Consider the following 7500-nt stretch of genomic DNA (forward strand, 5'->3'; position numbering starts at 1 on the left):
TGATGCAAAGCTGTCCCATCCGGTCATGCCCGCACCGTACCCCGTCCACCTCCTCCGGAGGTGCGGACGGCCGACTCCAGGTGCTTTCGGCGTTCCCTCTCTTCACGCCGTTTTGATTTTCGTGGGCCGCTGGTGGGGGGACAAGGGAAAGACCTCGTCGAATTCCCTCCCCCCTAGCCTCGCTCAACCTACGTTTCGTGATGTAACCAAGAAGAGTGATTCGTGGGCCCAGGTAGGTTTGAAGAGGAGGCCAACAAAGCAGGGCACTCCCTTCCTCCCAAACCACAGACACCAGTATAGGACAACTGAGTAGACAGACTGGCCGTCTGAGTCTCCCCCAGAGAGTTCTGGGATGGGTTACAAATAACCCCCACCCCCCATCAGAGGCTTGACCCGCTAGAACCAGGGAGGATCTGTCAAAACCGCTCTCCACATCAGAAGTTCTGGATCAGCCGGGGCTGGTCGGCAGACGTCCACCTAAGGCCGTGGCCTAACCCCGTGTGGGGGGATAGCGCTCGCACCCGTACACGTGGACACCCGCTCGTCAAATGGCTGGCTCCTCACTTACCGTAGGGGGAATGGTTTGCCTACCCCTGGCGGGTCTGGTACTCCACTCTACCAAACAAGGAAGCAACACACCAATAGACCCCTGCAACACCGGGCAGCTTTGGGCAGTGTCACTACACTCCTCCTTGTTCTTCACGTTCCTTCCGTGGTGATTTTTTTTTTTTTTTCGTGGCCATTGCCGTGCATGGCTTCCCCATCGCTTTGCATGCTCTCCATTGCCTCGTGCTGCTTCACCATTGGTCTCACCTGGAGACCGAAGCCGCTCTCCCAGTAACCCGATGGTACCTGGCCAGAAAACCCCGTGCCCGATTTCATCTAGGACAAGGGCCAAACCACAGACCGTGCCCGTCCAGGGTCAACCCCTGGTCGGACAGGCCTGGTGGGTCGATACCATGGATGTGGCAGGCCGACGAGAATCCACTGGTACATTTACAAACACGCCCACCCTGGTGGCATGGCTGTACGACCCATCGTCGAAGCACGCTGCGGCGGACTGAGCCATTGGATCCAGTTGCCTGGGCGTACACTCAGCCCAACAGACGCACTCGGGTCGGGGAGAGCAAAGCAGACTGTGTGCCTGGATGTGCCCACTTCCATAGGGGAATCGGCATGATGGTTCACTTAACCCGAGGAGGGCTCCCCTCGCGGGATAAGCACCCCCCTCGGGGGATGGGGGGGGGGGGGGGGCATCCAGAGCACACCACTTTCCGGTAGGGGACAGGCGTTTGATCATGTGTCCGAGGGAGAGCTCCCCTTGCCGGCCGAACACCCCTCGGACTCCCCTTGGGCTTCCAGAGAACGCCACTGGATGAATTTAGTGCTTGGACCCCATTGATTCTCTTTGCTCTCCCATATACCCGACGGGACCTATTTGCAAAACCCCGTGCCAACCAGACCTCCAGGAAGGGGGCTGGCGGCTAACCATGCCCAGCAGGGTGCACCCTGGTCGGACACTTTGGGAGGGTCGAGAGCCTGGAAGTGCCACCCGGGGGAGTAATTCTGATTTCCGTTTTAATGCACTCAGGGACAGCCCGAGGACCTCTGTAGTGCACCTGAGGCGGACTGAGCCGTCGGGTCCAGGGGTCTGGAGTTCGGAACCTCCAGGGTTCACCTGGCTGTTCTCTTAGCCCGGCAGGGTGCACCCTGGTCGGACACTTTGGGAGGGTCGAGAGCCTGGATGTGCCACCCCGACGAGTAATGAGTTTTCCCTTCGTATCTCTTCCGGACCAGGTCCGATTCGCACGAAACTCGCTGGGCATGGCCAGGAGCGCCCCCTGCTGCCCACGCCACCGTCCCCGCGCTTCTACTCCCGAGGGCCGAGGAGACAGCGAAGCGTGGGTCGGGTCGCCTGCTTCCAGGGTCTCCCTGGTACTCTCCAGTCTCCCGAGTCCATCGGGTCCGACCTCGTATTTTTAGCCCAGACGGGGAATGAGAAAGGGGCCCCCGACCGCCCGAGGGCGGGCGCTCGCTTCTCAGCCTAGGAACGTCCGATTCCCACGAAACTTTTACGCCAGACGTTCCTGGCAGCGAGCGCGTTCAAAGGTGACCCGCGCTGCTTCTCTCCTCCCAAGGGCCGAAGAGATATTCGTCTTCAAACCCGACCGGCCCTGTGTTTGCCGCCCCGGCGGTTTTAAAAAATCATAGCGTAAAAACGGTGGGTGCGCTTCGCCTGCCGCTTGGACAGCGTTAAACGGCAGCCCCGGCTCTTTCCAAAGGGCCCTCAACCGACTTTCTGCTCCCAAGGAGCCCAGAGATATGAAACCGATAAATCAAAACCCCGTGCCAACCAGACCTCCAGGAAGGGGGCTGGCGGCTAACCATGCCCGGCAGGGTGCACCCTGGTCGGACGCTTTGGGAGGGTCGAGAGCCTGGATGTGCCACCCCGACGAGTAATGAGTTTTCCCTTCGTATCTCTTCCGGACCAGGTCCGATTCGCACGAAACTCGCTGGGCATGGCCAGGAGCGCCCCCTGCTGCCCACGCCACCGTCCCCGCGCTTCTACTCCCGAGGGCCGAGGAGACAGCGAAGCGTGGGTCGGGTCGCCTGCTTCCAGGGTCTCCCTGGTACTCTCCAGTCTCCCGAGTCCATCGGGTCCGACCTCGTATTTTTAGCCCAGACGGGGAATGAGAAAGGGGCCCCCGACCGCCCGAGGGCGGGCGCTCGCTTCTCAGCCTAGGAACGTCCGATTCCCACGAAACTTTTACGCCAGACGTTCCTGGCAGCGAGCGCGTTCAAAGGTGACCCGCGCTGCTTCTCTCCTCCCAAGGGCCGAAGAGATATTCGTCTTCAAACCCGACCGGCCCTGTGTTTGCCGCCCCGGCGGTTTTAAAAAATCATAGCGTAAAAACGGTGGGTGCGCTTCGCCTGCCGCTTGGACAGCGTTAAACGGCAGCCCCGGCTCTTTCCAAAGGGCCCTCAACCGACTTTCTGCTCCCAAGGAGCCCAGAGATATGAAACCGAAAAATCAAAACCCCGTGCCAACCAGACCTCCAGGAAGGGGGCTGGCGGCTAACCATGCCCGGCAGGGTGCACCCTGGTCGGACGCTTTGGGAGGGTCGAGAGCCTGGATGTGCCACCCCGACGAGTAATGAGTTTTCCCTTCGTATCTCTTCCGGACCAGGTCCGATTCGCACGAAACTCGCTGGGCATGGCCAGGAGCGCCCCCTGCTGCCCACGCCACCGTCCCCGCGCTTCTACTCCCGAGGGCCGAGGAGACAGCGAAGCGTGGGTCGGGTCGCCTGCTTCCAGGGTCTCCCTGGTACTCTCCAGTCTCCCGAGTCCATCGGGTCCGACCTCGTATTTTTAGCCCAGACGGGGAATGAGAAAGGGGCCCCCGACCGCCCGAGGGCGGGCGCTCGCTTCTCAGCCTAGGAACGTCCGATTCCCACGAAACTTTTACGCCAGACGTTCCTGGCAGCGAGCGCGTTCAAAGGTGACCCGCGCTGCTTCTCTCCTCCCAAGGGCCGAAGAGATATTCGTCTTCAAACCCGACCGGCCCTGTGTTTGCCGCCCCGGCGGTTTTAAAAAATCATAGCGTAAAAACGGTGGGTGCGCTTCGCCTGCCGCTTGGACAGCGTTAAACGGCAGCCCCGGCTCTTTCCAAAGGGCCCTCAACCGACTTTCTGCTCCCAAGGAGCCCAGAGATATGAAACCGATAAATCAAAACCCCGTGCCAACCAGACCTCCAGGAAGGGGGCTGGCGGCTAACCATGCCCGGCAGGGTGCACCCTGGTCGGACGCTTTGGGAGGGTCGAGAGCCTGGATGTGCCACCCCGACGAGTAATGAGTTTTCCCTTCGTATCTCTTCCGGACCAGGTCCGATTCGCACGAAACTCGCTGGGCATGGCCAGGAGCGCCCCCTGCTGCCCAGGCCTGGCTCTGGGCCTGGGCACACTTCATTCACTTTGTACCTTTAAATCATACTACTACTACTACTACTACCACCAGAATTCCAGGGCCAAGAGGTCACACAGTCATACACAGCAAAGTAGCTCTGGGCCTGGGCACACTTCAAGAAGTTTGTCCCTTTATATAAGCCTAGAAATAGACTTCCAGGCCCAAGAGTTCAAACACATTCATGCCCAGCAAAGTAGCTCTGGGCCTGGGCACACTTCAATCACTTTGTGCCTTTAAATCATACTACTACTACCAGACTTCCAGGCCCAAGAGGTCAAACACAGTCATGCCCAGCAAAGTAGCTCTGGGCCTGGGCACACTTCATTCACTTTGTGCCTTTAAATCATACTACTACTACCACCAGAATTCCAGGGCCAAGAGGTCACACAGTCATACACAGCAAAGTAGCTCTGGGCCTGGGCACACTTCAAGAAGTTTGACCCTTTATATAAGCCTAGAAATAGACTTCCAGAGCCAAGAGGTCAAACACAGTCATGCACAGCAAAGTAGCTCTGGGCCTGGGCACACTTCAAGCACTTTGTGCCTTTAAATCATACTACTACTACTACTACTACTACTACTACTACTACCAGACTTCCAGGCCCAAGAGTTCAAACACATTCATGCCCAGCAAAGTAGCTCTGGGCCTGGGCACACTTCATTCACTTTGTGCCTTTAAATCATACTACTACTACCACCAGACTTCCAGGGCCAAGAGGTCAACCACAGTCATGCACAGCAAAGTAGCTCTGGGCCTGGGCACACTTCAAGATGTTTGACCCTTTATATAAGCCTAGAAATAGACTTCCAGGCCCAAGAGTTCAAACACATTCATGCCCAGCAAAGTAGCTCTGGGCCTGGGCACACTTCAATCACTTTGTGCCTTTAAATCATACTACTACTACCACCAGACTTCCAGGCCCAAGAGGTCAAACACAGTCATGCCCAGCAAAGTAGCTCTGGGCCTGGGCACACTTCAATCACTTTGTGCCTTTAAATCATACTACTACTACCACCAGACTTCCAGGCCCTGGAGGTCACACCTTCATGCCTAGCAAGGTTGCTTTACACCTGCGCACACTTCAGACCGTTTCACTCTTTTAATCCTTCAAAGTACCACATTTCCAGACCCAAGAGGTCACAGAATCATGCCCAGCAAAGTAGCTCTGGGCCTGGGCACACTTCAATCACTTTGTGCCTTTAAATCATACTACTACTACCAGACTTCCAGGCCCCAGAGGTCAAACACAGTCATGCCCAGCAAAGTAGCTCTGGGCCTGGGCACACTTCAAGAAGTTTGACCCTTTATATAAGCCTAGAAATAGACTTCCAGAGCCAAGAGGTCAAACACAGTCATGCACAGCAAAGTAGCTCTGGGCCTGGGCACACTTCATTCACTTTGTACCTTTAAATCATACTACTACTACCAGACTTCCAGGCCCAAGAGTTCAAACACATTCATGCCCAGCAAAGTAGCTCTGGGCCTGGGCACACTTCAATCACTTTGTGTCTTTAAATCATACTACTACTACCAGACTTCCAGGCCCCAGAGGTCAAACACAGTCATGCCCAGCAAAGTAGCTCTGGGCCTGGGCACACTTCAAGAAGTTTGACCCTTTATATAAGCCTAGAAATAGACTTTCAGGCCCAAGAGGTCAAACACAGTCATGCCCAGCAAAGTAGCTGTGGGCCTGGGCACACTTCATTCACTTTGTACCTTTAAATCATACTACTACTACTACTACTACTACTACTACTACTACTACTACTACTACCAGACTTCCAGGCCCAAGAGGTCAAACACAGTCATGCCCAGCAAAGTAGCTCTGGGCCTGGGCACACTTCAAGAAGTTTGACCCTTTATATAAGCCTAGAAATAGACTTCCAGGCCCAAGAGTTCAAACACATTCATGCCCAGCAAAGTAGCTCTGGGCCTGGGCACACTTCAATCACTTTGTGCCTTTAAATCATACTACTACTACCAGACTTCCAGGCCCCAGAGGTCAAACACAGTCATGCCCAGCAAAGTAGCTCTGGGCCTGGGCACACTTCAAGAAGTTTGACCCTTTATATAAGCCTAGAAATAGACTTCCAGAGCCAAGAGGTCAAACACAGTCATGCCCAGCAAAGTAGCTCTGGGCCTGGGCACACTTCAATCACTTTGTGCCTTTAAATCATACTACTACTACCACCAGACTTCCAGGCCCAAGAGGTCAAACACAGTCATGCCCAGCAAAGTAGCTCTGGGCCTGGGCACACTTCAATCACTTTGTGCCTTTAAATCATACTACTACTACCACCAGACTTCCAGGCCCTGGAGGTCACACCTTCATGCCTAGCAAGGTTGCTTTACACCTGCGCACACTTCAGACCGTTTCACTCTTTTAATCCTTCAAAGTACCACATTTCCAGACCCAAGAGGTCACAGAATCATGCCCAGCAAAGTAGCTCTGGGCCTGGGCACACTTCAATCACTTTGTGCCTTTAAATCATACTACTACTACCAGACTTCCAGGCCCCAGAGGTCAAACACAGTCATGCCCAGCAAAGTAGCTCTGGGCCTGGGCACACTTCAAGAAGTTTGACCCTTTATATAAGCCTAGAAATAGACTTCCAGAGCCAAGAGGTCAAACACAGTCATGCACAGCAAAGTAGCTCTGGGCCTGGGCACACTTCATTCACTTTGTACCTTTAAATCATACTACTACTACCAGACTTCCAGGCCCAAGAGTTCAAACACATTCATGCCCAGCAAAGTAGCTCTGGGCCTGGGCACACTTCAATCACTTTGTGTCTTTAAATCATACTACTACTACCAGACTTCCAGGCCCCAGAGGTCAAACACAGTCATGCCCAGCAAAGTAGCTCTGGGCCTGGGCACACTTCAAGAAGTTTGACCCTTTATATAAGCCTAGAAATAGACTTTCAGGCCCAAGAGGTCAAACACAGTCATGCCCAGCAAAGTAGCTGTGGGCCTGGGCACACTTCATTCACTTTGTACCTTTAAATCATACTACTACTACTACTACTACTACTACTACTACTACTACTACTACTACTACCAGACTTCCAGGCCCAAGAGGTCAAACACAGTCATGCCCAGCAAAGTAGCTCTGGGCCTGGGCACACTTCAAGAAGTTTGACCCTTTATATAAGCCTAGAAATAGACTTCCAGGCCCAAGAGTTCAAACACATTCATGCCCAGCAAAGTAGCTCTGGGCCTGGGCACACTTCAATCACTTTGTGCCTTTAAATCATACTACTACTACCAGACTTCCAGGCCCCAGAGGTCAAACACAGTCATGCCCAGCAAAGTAGCTCTGGGCCTGGGCACACTTCAAGAAGTTTGACCCTTTATATAAGCCTAGAAATAGACTTCCAGAGCCAAGAGGTCAAACACAGTCATGCCCAGCAAAGTAGCTCTGGGCCTGGGCACACTTCATTCACTTTGTACCTTTAAATCATACTACTACTACCAGACTTCCAGGCCCAAGACGTCAAACACAGTCATGCCCAGCAAAGTAGCTCTGGGCCTGG

The sequence above is a fragment of the Electrophorus electricus genome, unplaced genomic scaffold (assembly GCF_041902795.1).
Source record: "Electrophorus electricus isolate QZ-2024a unplaced genomic scaffold, ASM4190279v1 Scaffold100, whole genome shotgun sequence".
In the NCBI taxonomy this organism is placed as follows: domain Eukaryota; kingdom Metazoa; phylum Chordata; class Actinopteri; order Gymnotiformes; family Gymnotidae; genus Electrophorus; species Electrophorus electricus.